Consider the following 19,430-nt stretch of genomic DNA (forward strand, 5'->3'; position numbering starts at 1 on the left):
CGTTTTTGCCTCCATAGAAAGATTTTATTGTAAAGTGAATACATCTGGGGTGCTGATGGGTTGCAGAAATTATTTGGGAATTAAACAATTTTCTGTCATTTTACTGTCAAAACAAATAATCAGTAACTAAGAAACTACATCAGTCAGCCACAACATTAAAACTACAGTACTGAAAAATTAAGGGGCTAACACTAATTTGGTACTTTTTTAACTGAAGAAGCTTTTCTTATCTGAGAAGAGAGGTGAAATGTCTTGAAGAAAGTCAAAGTCAAGTCTTTTCTTTTCACGCTCCTTAGATTACAATGACCTGGATGACTGAGAACCTACACAGACAGGACAAAGGTGGTGTTTGTCATAACCCCCTGGTGAGAGTTCTCATTTTTTTCACCCTGAGAGGTCAGCGGTTTTCTTTGTACAAGAGAGACAAATTCAGTATTATCTTTATATTTTTACTGTTGTGTATTTTCATATTAACGAGCAATATTTTTTAGAATAAACTGCTCATTGGTTTTAATTTTAGAATTTCAATGTTTAAATGTTGGCATTTAAAGAAAACATATTTTAAATAGAAAAAAATATAAATAATCTAAAAGTACAGTAAAAGGTCAATGTCAAGAATATGAGATATATATGTAATCTAAACTAAGGCATGAAAATATTACCGGTGGTAACTGGTGCTTTGATGAAGGACTCTCCTACAGTAGCTTTTTCCCAGTAAAGATTTTAATGGTGACTATGGGAACAGGTGCTGCTGTTTTGGATGCTAGAAATCTTTTTATTTAGCAGACCAAGTATTTGATGTGGTAAGCAAAGTGAAATACTTATGTCATATTCTAAATACTGCTGAGAAACGTTTACGTGAAGCCAGTGATGTAAACTAATTGATTTATAATGAGTTAGGGAGGAGGGAGGACCACGGGTGTCCCTCATGGACTGCAGGTGAACGGAGTTCCCCACAGGGTTCTGTTATGTTGTATTTAAAGTTGTAAACTTTGAACCTCTGAAACAGTGCAAACATGACAAGCGGCCAACGAGGTATTTTTGCTGTTTGTTTTGTTATTAGTACCTTCTATTTTATTTCACTTCTGTACATCCTGAGCACTGTGTAATTTGCTAATGTTGCAAATTTTACATGTGCGTAGATGATGTTGAAGTGGCCCCTTTTCAAGCCCATTTTACCTCTTTTTATACAACTCACTTGTGGTTAAAATACAGAAAAGCCACAATAAAACAATTGCAGGTGGCTTTTCAGGATGCATTTAGAATTTTCCTTAGGCTTCCATAATGGACATCTGCAAGTCAAATGTTTGTCACGAGTAATGTCCCAACTTTTCATGTTTTACTGAGGAACTATATGTACAAATTTACGTGCTGTTTGAATGAGTCAAGAAATTCAACAGTAAGACTTTTGACTCTTGTAACACATGGTGACACAAGGTATATCATATGTCATGTGTTTGTATATTTTGTGATAGTTTTGTACTTGAAGATCGATCTTCACATGTTTTGTTTTTATTTTTTAATGACATGAACTAATCTTGTCTGAAATAAAAGTAGATTTTTTCACTCTACCAGAGATCACTGTCTCGGTAATTTTCGCGGAGACTCTGCTGTGCCAGCATCGTCATCACTAGAACTATTGTATTATGTCAGTTTTTTAATGCATACGCTGCTCCTAAATAAGTTTGCATTGCAGGACGGTTTTTAGTCGCGAATGTGGCTTGCGTTTCCATGGCAACAGCGGCCCACTACAGAGCCACGTGTTAAAGCGTTGAAGCAAAGAAATTGTGTCGACAGTTTTTAATGATCTAATTAGTTAAAGTACTCGCTGAGTCGTTTCAGCCCTGGACAGTAATAATCAAGATTAGATAAGAGTTTCTCTTGTCTGTGTTCCACTTACAATAGTAATTTCCCTCGCAGTAAATGCACACAGTATTGCATTTTGAAATGTGCTTTCAACATAATACATCTACACACACACATGCACAAATAATACCTGCTGCATCAGGGCGGCGCTGTTGTCTGGATTTCCCAGGTCTGCGTCCGTTTGGATGTTCATGCTCAGCACTGTTTTCTTTGTTTTGTAAACTACACAACAACAAAACATTTCAGAATAAATCATATGAAACCTGACAAATACTTGGTTTAGGGGACGTGTTAGGGAAATGTACAGCACGGATATTTTAATCAGAATGTTTTAAATACAAACCAAAACTCAAAAAAACGCTCTAGAACAAATGTAAAACATTGAAATGTGCTGTTTTTAAGAGCTTGTGTAGGTTTTGCAGCAGGTGGACTTTCTTTTCCTATAAATCTGTAAGTTTTTATGTTAGTGTTTCTGCAAATTCTGCAAGAATTAAATGTTGATAAAGTGAATAAAATAAGATATCAAAGTGGTGTTTAACTTTTGCATTTGCTAAGGCTGTATGTTAGCTCGTTAGTAGATAAGGATTTATTGAAGTAGCTTTTAAATAAAAAGCACCAAATGTGCCAAGGGTAATAAATAAGAGAATAATAATAGGTCAATAATCAATAATAGGTATAAATATGATGTTAAAGATATCAAGGTGATGTTTAAACTTCCTTAAACTTGTGTTTGCTAAAGCTGTGGATTACTGGATTTATTTAACTAGTAATGATTTAATTAACTTTTAATTAACTTTCTTTGCTGCTTTTTGCAGTCCTATGTGATATTTTTGAACAACTTCTAATATTGTTTAAATGTTTTAAATGCCAAATGAGAGAATAATCTCCTAAACTAATCTAAGAGACTCGACTTTCACCAGATCATTTCAGCAAATTATTTCTGTCTTTAAGAGAAAAAAATTCATCATGTCTTGTAAAATGTGTAACAAATTAGTTGTGGGTGTGTTACCTCTGGTAACCGACTTGAGTATTAAAACTGGAGAAAGGTCGTTCATACCTCCAGAGCAGAAGAAAGGATATTGCTTATGGCTCATTGGTCCAGGTTCCATTTTTCACCACTATTGCAGCACAATTTTCATTTCCGTTCTGGTTGTCAGGTTGTGCTGTTTCCCAGTTTGTAAATGTGCTGTTTTTCTTAGTTTCTGACCAAATCCAGAATGGAAACATAGCGAGGCCGATCCACACTTGTTTATCCTCGGGTGTCAGCAGTGTACTGACATGATCATTTGTTTGGTCGTCATAGATTTGCACCAGAGTTGAATGTTTGCTTTCACAGTTGATTTGGGCATCATTCCAAGTACCTTGATTAGTGTCGACAATATACTCGCTGCCTGTTTTAGAAACAAACGATATGCACATCTTTGTAATGTCCCATGAATATGTAGACTAAAGTGTTGTAATAGAAGCAAAACCTCGTTTTAGTTGAGGTGTTTAAAAAAAGAGCAACTAATAGTTGCCTGATATAGTGACAGTTCATTCTGTAATCAAATTGTTCTTTATTTCTTCTGGTCTATAACATGAAGAAATCATAAGTGTAGGACCTATTTTCTTTCTACTGTGGGGGAACAGTTGCTACAGTAAATACCTCTAAAACGGGTCACTGTCCTGTCACTTTCTTTCAGTACCTTTCAAACGTCATAAATGTCACATCTGAGCATGTTTTCACTCTTCTTGTTATCCTTTTGACACAAATCACCCTTGACACTCATCTCCTTCCTGCCTGCACTCTTCTTCATCTCTCTTCACTGTCTATTGCTTTGGATGGTTGACCCTGGGAATTTAGCTCTTCACTACCTCTGCCTCTTGTGTTTTCACCTTTCCACCTGTCTCCTGCCCGACCTCATCTGTCCGCCTGTCCATCACCACTGCAAACAAGAAGGAGCTCAGAGCCGTTCCCTATTGTAATCTCACCACCACCTTAAACACATCTGCTAATGCTACCACACACCTCATCGCTGTCTCACTGTACTCATGGATGCCCTGCGAAAGCCTCATGCACGTAAGCCACTCCTGACTTCCACTTCCACGACTATTTCACTTTGTCTTTGCTAACATCTTCCTCTGAGTAGTTTCCTATAGTTCTTCATTCCAACACCCAGTCTCTTTGTGTTCTCTTTCACTCTGTGCAGAGCAAGACTATTATAGTTAACTCAGATTCACTAAAAACTAAAAGTTAAAAAAACAAGTTTTTGTTAATTAAAATAAAAATATAACCTAGAGTTTTGAATAAAAAAAAAACTACCTGAAATTATTTTCTGAACTTTGGAAACTAGCTAAAATAAAAACATGTACAAAATACCTTAATTTTAGTATCTCTTAGTTTGGGGAAAGAAAACTTACCTGATTAGTCATTGAAAGACATGTTTTTTGAGACCATGAGTCTGCTTTCAACTTCAACAACTTCAGTTTCCCTCAGCACTACAGCTGCATTTTCCCAGTCATCTGGTAACTCTTCCCTGTCACCCAGAGTCTGTCCCAACTTCCTCCTGAACCCAGTCTACTATTCTTCCTTCTTCAACTTTCCTCTGCCTTCATTCTCCAGAAGTTGATTCTGTTCATCTGGACGTAGCGTTTTGTGGGAGAAATGTTTCGTCACTCATCCAAGTGACTTCTTCAGTCTCAGCTGACTGCAGGTTTCCCCAATCTTATAAACAGTACATTTGCATAATGACTGAAACCAGCCCACTGAAGGAACAATGGGCTGGGAGGGCAGTTCCTTAATCTTAATTATGCAAATTCTCATGACCATTGATCAACAACCACTGACCAAAACCCACTGATCAAAGCCCACTGAGCATGCATCTGCCTTCATTCACTTCCTCAACAGACTCACATAATTCTTACAACACATAATGTTGAGATTTACTCACCATTAAAACAAACAGAAAATTTTGTTTCTGTGCATGTATTATTGTACCACTCTCCAGTATAATCCATGGATGCACAAAACTCCTTGCCACCCACGCTATCTGACTGGTTAGCGCTCCACCTGAAATAGAAGGCCGGTCCTCCTTTCACCCAGGTCCAATTTGTATAAACCATAAAAAGTCCTATCCAGGCCTTCCCCGTGTATCCCCCAGCTGGAGTGTTGATCACTGCAGTGTTGTTCTCTGGGTAAGTTATTTGGGCAAGGCCAGTGTGCTCCTTGATGCAGTAAGCATTGGCCTCATCCCAAGTCATATTCTCATTCACAAAGTAATAGATGTTTGGAAAGGAAGCAGTGGGGACACAGAAACCTGAAGAGAGAAGTGGATTTTTTTTTTAGGTTTTGCTAATACTGTGTATTTATTTATTCAGAGTACTTGTATACACAAGGTTCCTATAAAATTATCATTTATGCATTAAAATAATTTGTTATGCAATTACTTCAGTTGGCTTTGGTATTAAAATATAACAGAAATATGATGAATATGATCTACAAAAAAATAATCACATTCCTCTTCTCACTAACGTGTGTACAGAAGCCAGTTTTGCTTTCTATCTATGTTAGTGAATCTGAACATAAATTGACAGGCACTCCTACAGTATCTAAATTCAGCATATTATCAACAAACTGACTAGCTCAAAGATTTTCATTGAGAAAGTCATAATATTAAAACTACCAAAAAAATAATGAGTGTAAAAGTGTGTTTACATTTTGTAAGGTATTTGTCATTTGTATATACAGATGGCCTGAAGCAGTTCTGAATTTGCGCAGAAAAATTAAAGTTAAAGTTAAATATTTTAAATATAATAAATTTTATATGCATGCCGATATTAAGTGAACTCAGCTATCTAGTACTATAAAATAGTATCATGAAATATTGGTAGAAATCAATATTTACAATTAGCCCAACTGTGGCGATTATCCTTTGCCTGTTAGATAATAGAATATATCATAAGGGTTTTGAGCGAAAACCTTTAAATATCAATTAAATTGTAATTTTGTGCCATTTTGAGTCAGTTATCGCCTCTCGTTTAAAAATTCAAAGTAGACCAGGAATTGTAAAAAGATAATTTTTTTTCTTGCATAATTAGAATTTACCAAACTGGTGGAAAAGTTATGAATGAACACAGAAAAGACATCTTACTGAAGGCAGGAGGACTACAAACACATCCATGTTTACTGTGTTTTAACTGTGAAGTGAGAAAGATCCAACATAAGAGTTGATTGAGCACAATTAACTGACCTTCAGATTTTTATTTTTTTAGAATTACCACTGTATGAAAAAACAAATGGCTAAACAGGAAACTAATTACATACATGCTTTTATTTTGTTTGTTTTGTTTTTTTAAACTTGTTTCATCCAGACCATCTCCAAGGCAAGCTTTCCCAGATGAATGTGCCTGATCCCATCTGCCAGTGGATCACTGACTTCCTGACGGACAGGAAGCAACATGTGAGGCTGGGAAAGAATGTCTTGGACTCCTGGACCATCAGCACCGGCTCCCCTCAGGGCTGTGTTATTTCTCCTCTGCTCTTCTCCCTGTACACTAACTGCTGCACCTCCACCCACCAGTCTGTCAAGCTAATCAAGTTTGCAGATGACACCACCGTTATTGGACTCATCTCGGACGGGGGTGAGTCTGCCTGCAGGAGGGAGGTTGAACGTCTGGTGTCCTGGTGCAGCCACAACAACCTGGTGCTGAATGCCCAGAAGACAATGGAGATTATTGTGGACTTCAGGAAGCACACAGCCCCACTCCCCCCCATCATCCTGACTGACACCCTCATCACCACTGTGGACTCATTCCGCTTCCTGGGTACCACCATCACCCAAGACCTGAAGTGGGGGCCCACCATCACCTCCATCATAAAGAAGGCCCAGCAGAGGATGTACTTTCTGAGGCAGCTGAAGAAATTCAACCTGCCAACATGGACGATGATGCAATTCATACATCGAGTCCATCCTCACCTCCTCCATCACCGTGTGGTACGCTGGAGCCACTACTGTCAGACAACGCTTAAATAAACATAAAAATTAAAATTAAAAGTGCTAAGTAGATAAATATATACATGAATGCAGGTGGTGATCAGTGCAAAAATGGAATGATGCAGTGAACACAGTGTAGAGTCATGTGTTTGTGGTGTGAACAGTCATATGGTTATTGTTCATGAGTCCAATAGCAGAGGGGAAGAAACTGTTCTTATGGGGAGAGGTTCTGGTGCGAATGGACCGGAGCCTCCTGCCTGAGGGGAGCAGGTTAAACAGACTGTGTCCAGGGCGAGAAGGGTCAGCTGTGATCCGAGCTGCATGCCCCAGTGTCCTGGAGGTGTACAGGTCCTGCAGAGATGGGAGTCAGCAGCCAATCACCTTCTCAGCACTAAGTACCGCAGCAATTTCCTAATGTTGTAAACCTGCTCAACATTTGGCAATAAAACCCTTTCTGATTCTGATTCTGATTCTCATCTTGTCTTCTCAAACATGTGAAAATGAGGTGAATCTAATGTTGTGCTCAGCGATTACATGAAAAGATCTCTTGTATCCTGTGGTGACAGAATTCAATTTTGCTATTAGCTTAGGGTCTTATGTTCAGTTCTACTCTACATTACTACAACAGACCAAAAAGAACAATACAATACATAATTACTGTAATTTTTAGAATGAAGTTCTATATTTATCCATATTTATAAGATAACTTACCAGACCTCTTCAATTGTCAAAGGCAAGCAGCTGTCTCTCCTCCTCAGTATGCGACTGTTTCTTTTATGTTTGAGGTTGTTTTCATAAGATGATGCAAATAATTGTGTTGGACAGTTGATGGATTAATTTGTGACACACCCTTTGCTGACTGACCATAGCATATAAACTGTGCTTTCTTTAGAGATTCAAAAGTTCCATTATCTTTTCTTAAAATAAAATCACTTTTCGCTCTGTTTATAGGTTTCCCACCAAGAACAATCAGATCACAGATGCTGTAGTCATGGACAAGCAAGGCTGCAGCAAAAGCACAGACACCAGGACCAGTCATGCCAATAGCCAAGCCTAAGAAACCACAACATATCTGAGACTCCAGTCTGTATAATGCAGCAAACTGAACAACGTCTGAGGTAAACAAGTGTCCTGCAATAAATTACTAATTACTATAAAAGATAAAAAAATTATGCACAGGGAAATGAATTAAAAACAAATGTTGAAAACATATTTCACAAAATTTTCTTTCTTTTCTTTTTTGTAATCCATAAATGTGACAAAGTTGGAAGCAAATTGTATGGACATGACTACAGTTCATAGGGCTAAAGAAGATCTGAAAAATTTGGTCCATGAGCAATTTCAGGTTTTGATTGTAGAAAGTTTTTGATTGTACTTTCTTCAGAGTATATAAGAAAAATACCAGTTTTGTTTATTAAAACTACATTTACATATCAATAAAAAGTGAAAAAGGGTCTGAAGATTTTTTTTGAAGGGACTGTATTTAAGTAATGGAAGTCTGAGGATGAAACATCATTAATAATGCTGGTAAACATGACTCTGCAGTTTTTTGTATGTATCCTTAAAATGCAAATGACCGCACGGTTTCAGCTCGGACTGAATGCTGATGGAAAAGGGGCAGACACGGAGAAAATGGAAAAATGTTATGCAAATCTGTCCCTGCTTTGTTCTAAGATAACATAATCAGGATATATCTAATGTTTCTTGAACAGATTTCTCTCTTTTTTTTTTAATTGTTGCATTATATAAGTTAAAGTTTTTCTATCCTTGTAAAAGTTTGTGCTTACATGGAGTTTTATTAAACTGCATTTCCTAAGTGGTAAAACTCCACGTTATCTTTTTATTGCTTGCATTTCAGGTCATGAGACAAATCAATTTTCCTGACCTGCTGAGAAAACATTCAAGTAGATTGCAAGCTTGTGTTGATTTTCATTCAAATCTCCATTAATGATTCATTCAAACGATTCATGTTAACTGTGTTAGGATGCCTGGGTCGTTGATCCAGGGTTTTGAGTTTATTATATGCCTCGGACGATCAGATTGAGCACGTGCTCATTCTCTCCGGTCGCTACACCTTCGCCTCCACCCCCGGATTACCAGTCCAACAAGAGGGTTAAGCGGCGGAGGAAGAAGGATTACGTGATGCCGGACGTTAGACTCACTCCGCTGCAGTCCTTCGCTCTGTTTTTGGGTCTGCCACGTTCTGAGCTTCACAAACTCTCTGCTTCCTCATCGCAGCCCGGTCTTTTGGAGGATACGCAGCCCAGTTTGCCACCTCCCACTTCCTGGAGAAAGCGACGCTCACGCGGTCACCACTCTGTCTCTGCTGAGCCACTCCCCGTGGTGAGTTATAATGACTGTTTTCATTATGCTCCCTCTGAGCTGGAAAAAGACAATCATGTGAACACTGTAAATTCTGAGACTGTGAAAACTGTTAAGACTGTTAGACGTGGTGGTGGTAGGAAGCTAAAAAACATTGTAGAGGAGTCTGTGTTTGCTGAGCCTGCTCCTTCGCCCCGTTGTGTTCCTGCTCCCAGGGCAGCTCGGGCCCAGCATTCCCCTGCACCTGTTTCAGTGCTTCAGGTGAGGGAGGCTGAGGTCCAGCTGGTCCCTGCTCCGCTATCCAGGCCGGCTGAGGCTCTGCCTGTCGCTGCACCCGTACCAGCTCCTCGGGTGGGGACAGCAGCTGCCCAGCTGTTGACGGTGCCTGTCCCGGCTCCCAGGGTGAGGCTAGCCAGGACACAGCCTACCTCTGCACCAGTACCTACTCCTCGGGTGGGAGCGGCTAGTGCCCAGCAGGCTCGTGCACCCATTTCTGACCTTGCTGGAGGCTCTGGTGAGCCCGTCCAGCCGTTTTTCTCATGTTTTGGAGGCTCAGGAGAATTAGCTCAGCTACCTGCTAAACCACCACCTGACCCACCATTACTACCATCTTTACAACAGTCAATACATCTGAAACTTCTATCCATAGCTCAAACATTAGCTCACCTATCGGCTCAGTCACCTGCTCAGTTGCCACCTCAGTTGTTTACTCAGCCACCTGTTCCTGCTGGAGGGTCCAAGGGGCCCGTCCGGCCTTTGTCTGTTGTTCCTGCTAGGGGTTCTGGAGAACCGCACCAGCCTTTGTTCGTCTCCACTGGAGTGTCCGAGGGGCCCGTCCAGCCTTCTGCCTCTGCTGGAGGGTCCGAGAGGCCCGTCCAGCCTTCTGCCTCTGCTGGAGGGTCCGAGGGGCCCGTCCAGCCTTCTGTTCCCGCTGGGGGTTCTGGAGAACCGCACCAGCCTTTGTTCGTCTCCACTGGAGTGTCCGAGGGGCCCGTCCAGCCTTCTGCCTCTGCTGGAGGGTCCGAGGGGCCCGTCCAGCTTTCTGCCTCCGCTGGAGGGTCCGAGGGGCCTGTCCAGCAACAGCCACCTGCCTCCGCTGGAGGGTCCGAGGGGCCTGTCCAGCCACCGTCACCTGCGGCGCCCCCATCTGCGGCTCCCGCGCCGTCATCTGCGGCTCCCACGCCGTCGCCTGCAGTGCCACCATCTGTTTCGTCGCCTGCAGTGTCATCCTCGTCTGGTCCAGCCTCCAAGTCTTCAGCTTCGCCTGGTCCGGCTTCAGCTTCAGCTTCAGCTTCGCTTGGTCCAGCTTCAGACTCTTCATCCTCGCCTGCAGCAACCTTTGCTTCTGCCTCTGCATTGCCTGGTCCTGCCTCACCTCGTCCTGTCTGGCCTGCTCGTCCTCGTCCTGTCCGGCCTGCTCGTCCTCGTCCTGTCCGGCCTGCTCGTCCTCGTCCTGTCCGGCCACCTTCCAGGCCGTTGGCTGGACATCGTCGTTGTCACGGTCGGCCCCCGGAACTGTCTGCCCGCCGCTGCCGTCCGCGCGGTCGGCCCCCGGCACTGTCTGCCCGCCGCCACCGTTGCCGTCCGCGCGGTCGGCCCCCTGAGCTGTTCGGGCTCCTGTGCTGTCGGCCTCCGGTTTAAGCTGAACCGTTCTGTTTTGGACTCGTGTTTTGTTTTTTGGCCCTCTTGGTGCTCCTTGTGTTTAGTTTGTTTTGGTCCCTCCGTCCTGTTTCCCCCACCGCCCTCCCTGGTTGGGTTGTTTTTTGTTTTGCTGTTCGGGTTTGGGCTGTCTGGGAGCCAGCCCTTAAGGGGGGGGTACTGTTAGGATGCCTGGATCGTTGACCCAGGGTTTTGAGTTTATTATATTATTTATCATTTCTAGTCTTTCGTTTCTTTGTTAGAGTTCTGTCTTATGGTTTATGTCTCTGTGTAATCCTTAGTTGCTATATCCCCGTGTCCAGTCAGTGTCTGTGTCTGCCCTGGTCCCACGTCTCTGTTCCCTCTGTTGCAGTGCCTGCGTGTGAGTCTGTGTCTTTAGTTCAGTCTGTGTTATGTTTCCTGTTTTACTTTGAAAATCCGTGTCTTATGTTAATGTATCTGGTTTTGCTTCCCCTGTTTCGTTAGGCCTGATTTGCCCCAGCTGTGTTTCCCTCCTGTTACTCATTCCCTGATTGCTCCCTCTGTGTATTTAAGCCCTGTGTTCCTCTGTGTCCGTGTCGCAATCTATCCTTATTTTGCTGTGTGTTCTGTCTGTGTAAAGTTTACCTTGGAGTCTCAGTTTTGTTGCTTTTTTGGAGTTCAGCATTAAAGCTGTATTTGAGTTCACGCTTCGTTTCCGTGATTCTGCATTTTGGGTCCTTCATATCACCACTCCTGCCTGCACACAGCCTTTGCAAACTGCAATCAAATCTGATGAATGAAATGTAGCAATAAGAAAAATCCTGGTAAACATTGCTACATGAGATTTTGGTACACATTAAAATTATATTGGGTTATGAATAGGGTATACTTTTATTTTCCTTTCTATTTAAACTTATAATTTAATTGTTATTTATTGAAATCAGAGTAACAATTTCAGGTGATCACAACCTCATTTTTCAGTTAATGTAACGAGCATTTGTACTTGGTGCATCCATCCATGATATTAACCACTTATTCAGTTCAAGGTTGGGAAAGATGGACAATCATTTGCACCTAGGGGCCATTTAGATTGACCAGTTGACCTCATATGTAGGTCCTTGGATTGTGGAAGAAAGCAGGAATACCCTGTGAGAATCCACAGGAAGAACGTGCAAAGTCCCTATAGAAAGGTTCCAGTCAAGCTGCCAAACATTAATATTGTCACTGAGTGTGTGAGAGTCTGCTGATGAGGTGTAGGTTTCTTCTATGTTGGCAATAAAGACAAGATACTCCATTCAAATATTGATTACAGAGATATCAAACCAATCACTTCTTTAATTTCATCCTTCAATTTTCAATAAACTACACCTATGTAAGGCGTATCATGTCGTCCATAATAGAGAGGGCAACAAACCAAAAACAGTCTTTAACACCCTGTTTGGCCACTTCATTTGGGAGATCAAGAATCTGAACCAGTCCTCAGTATTCATAGCTTAAGTTCAAAGAGGCATTTGATCATCTGTATGATCAAATGCCCCTCACTTTTGTGTTAGCTTGTTACATGGGCTCTTTAATAATGTGGAGGAAGTTGTTGTGGGTCTGCTGTGTTCAAACTACAACATCCTAAAACAACAATAATAAAAAATATAATAATAATAATCTAAGAAACTTTGCCCAGTGTGTTTAAATCATGTTATATGTGTTAAATAGAATAGAATAGAATAGAATAGAATAGAATAGAATAGAATAGAATGCCTTTATTGTCACTATACAGTTGTACAATTAGATACAGAGCATCTCCTACTCAGTCCAAACATGCTGGGGGGGGGTTACAGTTCTGCAGCGCTATATACATATGGGCAGTATTAACATAGGGGAAAAGATATATATATATAAAATGTACAAATATACAAGCCGGTTTTTAAAAAAGTAATATGTAATAAATAGTGTTGTGTATATACAGTTGGGTTATTGCACATAGAATTGGTATTGCACAGTGGTGGTCCATAGAGGAAGTGGGAAGAAAAAAAAATGGGGGGGGGTGCTGTGTTATCGGTGCATGTGTGAGTTCAGGGTGGTTATGGCTTTAGGGAAGAAACTGTTTTTGAGTCTGTGGGTTTTTGTGCTGAGGCACCTGTAGCGCTTCCCTGAGGGAAGCAGGCTGAACATGTTGAAACCAGGGTGGGAACTGTCCTTGATGATGTTTGCTGCTCTGCTGAGGCAGCGGGAGGAATAAATGTCCATCAGGGAGGGGAGAGGGCAGCCGATGATCTTTTGTGCTGTCTTGACCACACTCTGAAGCCTCACTCTATCCGCCTTGGTGCAGCTGCCGTACCATACCGTGATGCAGTAGGTTAGCAGGCTCTCAATGGACGAGCGGTAGAAGGTCAGCAGCAGGTTGGAGTCCAGCTTGTACTTCCTGAGGACTCTCAGGAAGTGCAGCCGCTCAGGTGACAGAGCTCTGTACAGGGCTGCTCGAGCTGACCTGAAAAGGGGGATTAAAAAAGCCAAGTCAGACCACAAAAGAAACATCGAATAAAGTTACGTTGAAACCAAGCACACCATTGTTTTTCTTGTGACATTACCAATAAGTTTGATGTGTCACATGGCCCTCTTCCTATTGAAAAAACAAAAGTTGTATCCAAGATGGCCAACTTCTAAATGGCCACCATGGTCACCACCCATCTTGAGGAGTTTGCCCCCTCACATATACTAATGTGCCACAAACAGGACTTTAATATCACCAACCATTCCCATTTTATTACGGTGTATCCATATAAATGGCCCACCCTGTAGTTTAGATGTGTGTTCAGTCACTATGTGACTGAGTGTGCAAATAAGCATGTTGTTCCCAGGTGGATTTGTGTAAGTTTTTGTTGTTTTTGAGTCTTTTGATGAGTATTGTAAGGTGTTTGTAAAGGTGTATGTGTACATCAGTTCTTTGGTGGTAGTGAGCTGAGGGCTCTGAGTGCTTGGGGGGAAAAAGCTCTTGCAGTGTCTGGTCGTTACGGTTTTGATGCTGAGAAACCGTCTGCCAGATGGAAAGAAGGAGAACAGTGCATATGAGGGGTGGAAAGTGTCCTTCACTATGCTGTTCGCACGTTGGATGATGTGTCTGTCGTGGAGTTGGGAGATGGGTCGGAGAGGGTGGGAGAAGGCCTCCAATGATCCTCTCTGCTGTCCTTACTATCCGCATTCCCTCTTCTTTCAGCAGTAGTCCAAGGAACCAGTCGATCCCCATACTGAGTTTTTGTCACCATACATGACCAGTTTTGGCTGGGAGGGTAATGCCTATGCTTCTACCATGTTTACTTAGCAGTTCAATTTTCCTGAAATGCGTTCTTTTTGAAATTTTGACCAAAGGTACTCAAATATTTGGAAACGATGCATCCACGCACATTTGTATAGCCAGAAAATGATTACAGCTGCATAACAGTACACTTAAGACAAACTTAAAATAAACACACCAATTTTGTGTAAATAGTAAAATATATCAGTGAAAGGTGGGGCTGATGCTTGTAATCAGTAATGCGAAAGAAGACTCAGCGCTATCAGGTGATTTTAGACTTTTAACGACATTTGATTACAGTGAGAAATAATCTTACTCTGTTATAAATCAAACTGTCTCATCCATCCATTCCCTTCCACTTATCCTTTTCAGGGACACAGAGGGCTGGAGCCTATCCCAGCTGTCTTGGGGCGAGAGGCAGGGTACACCCTAGACAAGTCGCCAGTCTGTCGCAGGGCTAACACATAGAGTCAGGCAACCATTCACACCTATGGGCAATTTAGAGTTACCAATTAACCTATCCCCACTAACTGCATGTCTTGTGACTGTGGGAGGAACCTGGAGTACCTGGAGGGAACCCATGCAAAGACTGGGAGAGCATGCAAACTCTGGCCTGATGGTGGAATTGAACTCAGGAAAATGAGGCAACAGTGCTAACCACCAGGCAAACCGTGCTGCCCAAACTGTGATTAATTAAGTTTAACTGATACCTGATTACCTATTTATGTTTTCATGAGGATGTACAATAACAACATTGTTATCTGTATTGTTGATTGTTGACATTTTTTTTAATCTTAAACTTTATTTACATTTAATCTTTTGTATTGTCTGTGTTGTGCATTTTGGTACCTGATGTTTTGTTTATTTTAGCCTCTGTGTACAAGGCTTTGTGACTGCCTGTCTATGAAAAGCGCTTAATAAATAAACTTTACTTACTTACTTACTTACTTATCTATGGAAAAAATAATGACAGCAACATTCAGTATAACTGGACTGAATTTAAATGGGGCATTGGGATCTTGGGAGCAGAAGATCTACAGATAGATTAAGGCGGGATCTACAGTCATCCAGACCATGGTTGGAGAATTAGAAACCCAGGAAAGTACTCAGTACTATTTGCAGTACCACGGTGAAGCTTTTTACCCCATTCTGGTGATGAAATGATTTTGTGAAAAAGTAGAATTTTAAATATTAAATTAATTTTTCCAATTGTGGGTTCCATTTTTAAAAAAATAAGTATTTGAGATGAAGTTTGGAGGTTTTATTCATTTCACAAATTAGAGATCATTTAATTCGAGACAAAATATATTTTAGAACTTACCAGTGAACGAGGTCACATCAAACAACACATTATCTAATGCAGCAGTCCCCAACCTTTTTTGCGCCACGGACCGGTTTATGCCCGACAATATTTTCACGGACCGGCCTTTAAGGTGTCGCGGATAAATACAACAAAATAAAACTAGTACCGGTACCGAAAAAATGAAGATTTATTCATAACACACATGAAAAGACCCAGGAAAACCGAGTTAACGATAAAAAGGATAACAAAATAACGCTGAAAACCGATAAAAACCCTGAAAACCATACATTTCACACCTGAGCCTCAACTCTTGCGGCCCGGTACCAAACGACTCACGAACCGGTACCAGTCCGAGGCCCGGGGGTTGGGGACCGCTGATCTAATGCATATCAATCATTTTGTTAATGTAGAAGAAGAACATCATGGGAAAGATAAACTCTAGATAAAGTGTGGTGTTAGTTATGCTACATTGAAAAAGACATAAAAGCAGAGCACTCACTGTGAAAGACTGAACCTGTCACTGCCTGCATTTTAAAACTGGCATCACAGCTTGCAGCAATGTAAGAAACCACATTTAAATATATTATCGTAAAAGTAGTAAAGTTAAAGTTCATCATCATGTCTACATGACTACAGCCCTTCTCTAAAATCTGTCTGATTTGACTGCTCTGCTCTGGATTTCATTCTTTATTTTCTCCACACTCTTAAATCAGCTCAGTTCAGCCGCAACATTAATGATAACAGGTGGCTAATGTAACTAAAACACATTTATATGTCTAGAATAATATAATTGACTAACGCTAAACATTAAGAGTGAACGATTTTAAGAGTAAATGTAATGTAATCTTTCTTTGAATGAACAATGCTGTAGCACATTCTTCTGGGAGATGATGTCACAGGTTCAACAAGGATCTAAAAAGAGATAAAACCATTTAAATAAAAACTTATTCTGTGTGTGTGTGCGTGTGTGTGTGTGTGTGTGTGTGTGTGTGTGTGTGTGTGTGTGTGTGTGTGTGTGTGTGTGTGTGTGTGTGTGTGTGTGTGTGTGTGTACCTTGTCTTGCTGCTCTTCCGCACTGGCTGTTTCGTCCATGTTAGTTTGAAGTCAGTCACACCCTGCTTACTAAGTGATGCTTGAAGCTGAAGAAAAAGAAAGAGGATGAAGTACGGTGCTTATTTATTTCCTTTTTGGTGGCTTTTCCCCAGTTTCTTCTCTCTTATCTCTCATGTTTGTGTTGTTCTGAATAGCATCGATCGCATATTCCATTCTTAGCACTACCTGCAGTATAATTTAAATTTTCTCTGAAATTTGTTTTCAGAAGTCGAGAAATGTCCTAGGCAAAAGCCATTTTTATTAATCATTAACAGTAAAGAATCCAAGGTGAAATAAGTACAGTACAGTACAAAACAAGCTATTTTTTCTTTATTTTCTATAGAGATAATATTCATTTCACTACTGTCTGTAAAAGTCTTGGAGAAAAACTTATAAATGTCACAAGTTTGGTATCTTCTCCCATCTAAAGACATTAGTTTGTTGGGTTTTTTTCTATTGTTTTGCAAAATGCCAGGAACCTGTAGGGTTGCTATTTGCAAAAAGATTCCCTTTGAGAAAATTTCCCATAATGCCAGTGGTAGAAACTAACAAGAAAACCTGTTGAAAAAGAATTAAGAGAAACATTTTGCTACAGTTAACCATGTGTGCCCAAAAGAAGTGGAAACAACATGGGCTCAGAGGATGGAGGTCTCTTATTAGTTACTGACAAAGATCATTTGATTGAACTTTCCTATTTGTATAAGCTAAAGAAAAAAATCTAATGATAGTGATGACCAAGACTAACCTATGAATTTTGTCTTGTTGTCTCTGTTCCACATGGAGCGGTTCTTTGTTCCACAGTAAAAGGAGAAATGTCCTCGACATTGTGTTTTAAAATTTGTTTTCATAACGATCACTCACACACACACACACACACACAATACCTGCTACATCAGGGTGGTGCGGTTGTCTGGATTTTCAAGGTCTGCATCAGTTTGGATATTCATGCTCACCACTGTTTTCTTTGATTTGTAAACTACACAACAACAAAACATTTCGGATTATATGAAATCTGACAAATACTTGGTTTAGAAGACGTGTTGGGGAAATGTATAGAACGGATAATTTTACATTCAGTTAGAATGTCTTAAACAGAAACCAAACCTCAAAAGAAATTCTAGAACAAAGTTAAAACATTGAAATGCCATGTTTTAATGACCCTCATCATGTATATAGGTGCTGCAACAGGTTGCCAATATTTCAGTTAAAGTTTTTTTTTTTTTTTTTGCAAATTCTGCAAGTATTAAATGTGGATAAAATGAATAAAATGTGTCCAATATGATGTTTAAGATATCAAGGTGATGTCTAAATTTTCATTTGCTGAGGCTGTAGATGAGCTAATTAGTAGATTATGAATGTTTTAAGTAACTTTTACATAAAAAAGCACCAGATGTGCCACCCTTAATCCTCTTCATTTGTAAGTTTTTACTTGTCTTTATATGTGATTTTTTTTAAATGATTTCTGTTAGTGTATGTGCTTTCAATAATAAATGAGAGAATAATCTGCAGATTAATCAATAATAAGACTAATCTAAGCCTTAGATTCTGCCTTCAGCAGCCACTTGGGAAACATTAGGGTGTCACATGACTAGCTGTACCGTTTGTCAGAGTCAGAAATATCAACAAAGCCAAATTATTTCTGGAGTATGTAATAAATCAGTTCTGGCTGTGCCACTTTTGGTAACTCACTCAAGCATTAAAACTGGGGAAATGTCATTCATACCTCCATAGCAGAAGAGAGGATATTGCGCTATGCATGGCTCACTGGTCCAGGTTCCATTTTTCACCACTATGGTAGCACAGGCTTCATTTCCATTCTGGTAGATAGGTTGTCCTGCTTCCCAGTTACTGAATGTGCTGGTTTGTCCAGTTTCTGACCAAATCCAGCGTGAGGATACAGAGGAGGGCCCCAGTAGCCCCCCGCCACCCCCACTCCCCTTCCCCGCATCCCCCTCCCCGTTTGCTTGGTGATAACTGATAACCTGATAAAGTCCGATCCAGGCTTTGCCTGTGTATCCCCCAGTTGGAGTGTTCTTCACTGCGGTGTTATTCTCCAGGTAAGTAATTTGGGCAAGGGCAGTGTACTCTTTGATGCAGTAAGCATTGGCCTCAGCCCAAGTCATACTCTCACTAATAAAGTAATAGATGTTTGGAAAGGAAGCAGTGGAGACACAGAACGCTGAGGAAGGAAATAGATTTTTTTTAATATTATTAAGAAATATTGTATATATTTATTCAGAGTGCTTGTATACATGGGTCCCTGAAATACTTTCTACAATAAAATAATTCTGTAAATAAAACTTATTCAGTGGGTCTTGGTACTATCATAACAGTAATTTGTATATGTATGTATGTTTAAGTTCGGAACATTTCTAAATTGATAGGCACACCTGTGATAGCACACTATCACACCCCTATTTCTTTAATTAAAAAGCACATTTAGCTCGAAGTAAGAAGTGAAGTTCTAAAAGAGAAAAGTACTAGGGAAAAAAAAACACGATTAGATATATGACGGATAACTTGTAAAGTTAAAACTTCAGTCAACATCTTTTCTGTCACTGTGTTTGGTTTGTTACATATAATTTGGTTCCTTATTTTTATTTATTCAATTATATTAGCATTTCTATTGTAGTAATGATACTATTACTTCCAATTAGTTTAATCAATTTACATGTGTCTTTATGTTTTGTAACATGATCATTATTTATGCATATACACATTGTCTAAAGCGGTTCTTTTTCTTTTTTTTGCTAGTGATTATGCTTTGTTACTAGCTGTCAACAGCTGTCCTCAAACATCAGTTAAAGGAACCTATTTAAGAGTCAGTTACTAAGTCTCTGTAAGATTTCAAGATGGAACAGTAAATCTTTATTTGATGAACTAGAATTTAACAGTGCTAGAAAAGTTCTGAACGAACAAATCATACCTGAAAGCAGCAGGACAACAAACACATCCATGTTTACTT

General features: G+C 40.3%; 1 long non-coding RNA gene across 1 annotated transcript; it reads right to left on the bottom strand.

Moving 5' to 3' along the window:
* Window positions 1-15,655: 15,655 nt before the first annotated feature.
* Window positions 15,656-18,324, bottom strand: LOC120442853. The gene is made up of 4 exons (XR_005614985.1): window positions 18,189-18,324; window positions 17,350-17,441; window positions 16,427-16,512; window positions 15,656-16,285 (listed from the first exon to the last, which is right to left on the bottom strand). It is a non-coding gene; the product is annotated as an uncharacterized LOC120442853 (long non-coding RNA).
* Between the last annotated feature and the right edge of the window lie 1,106 nt (window positions 18,325-19,430).

Source organism: Oreochromis aureus, linkage group 11 (assembly GCF_013358895.1).
Source record: "Oreochromis aureus strain Israel breed Guangdong linkage group 11, ZZ_aureus, whole genome shotgun sequence".
In the NCBI taxonomy this organism is placed as follows: Eukaryota; Metazoa; Chordata; class Actinopteri; order Cichliformes; family Cichlidae; genus Oreochromis; species Oreochromis aureus.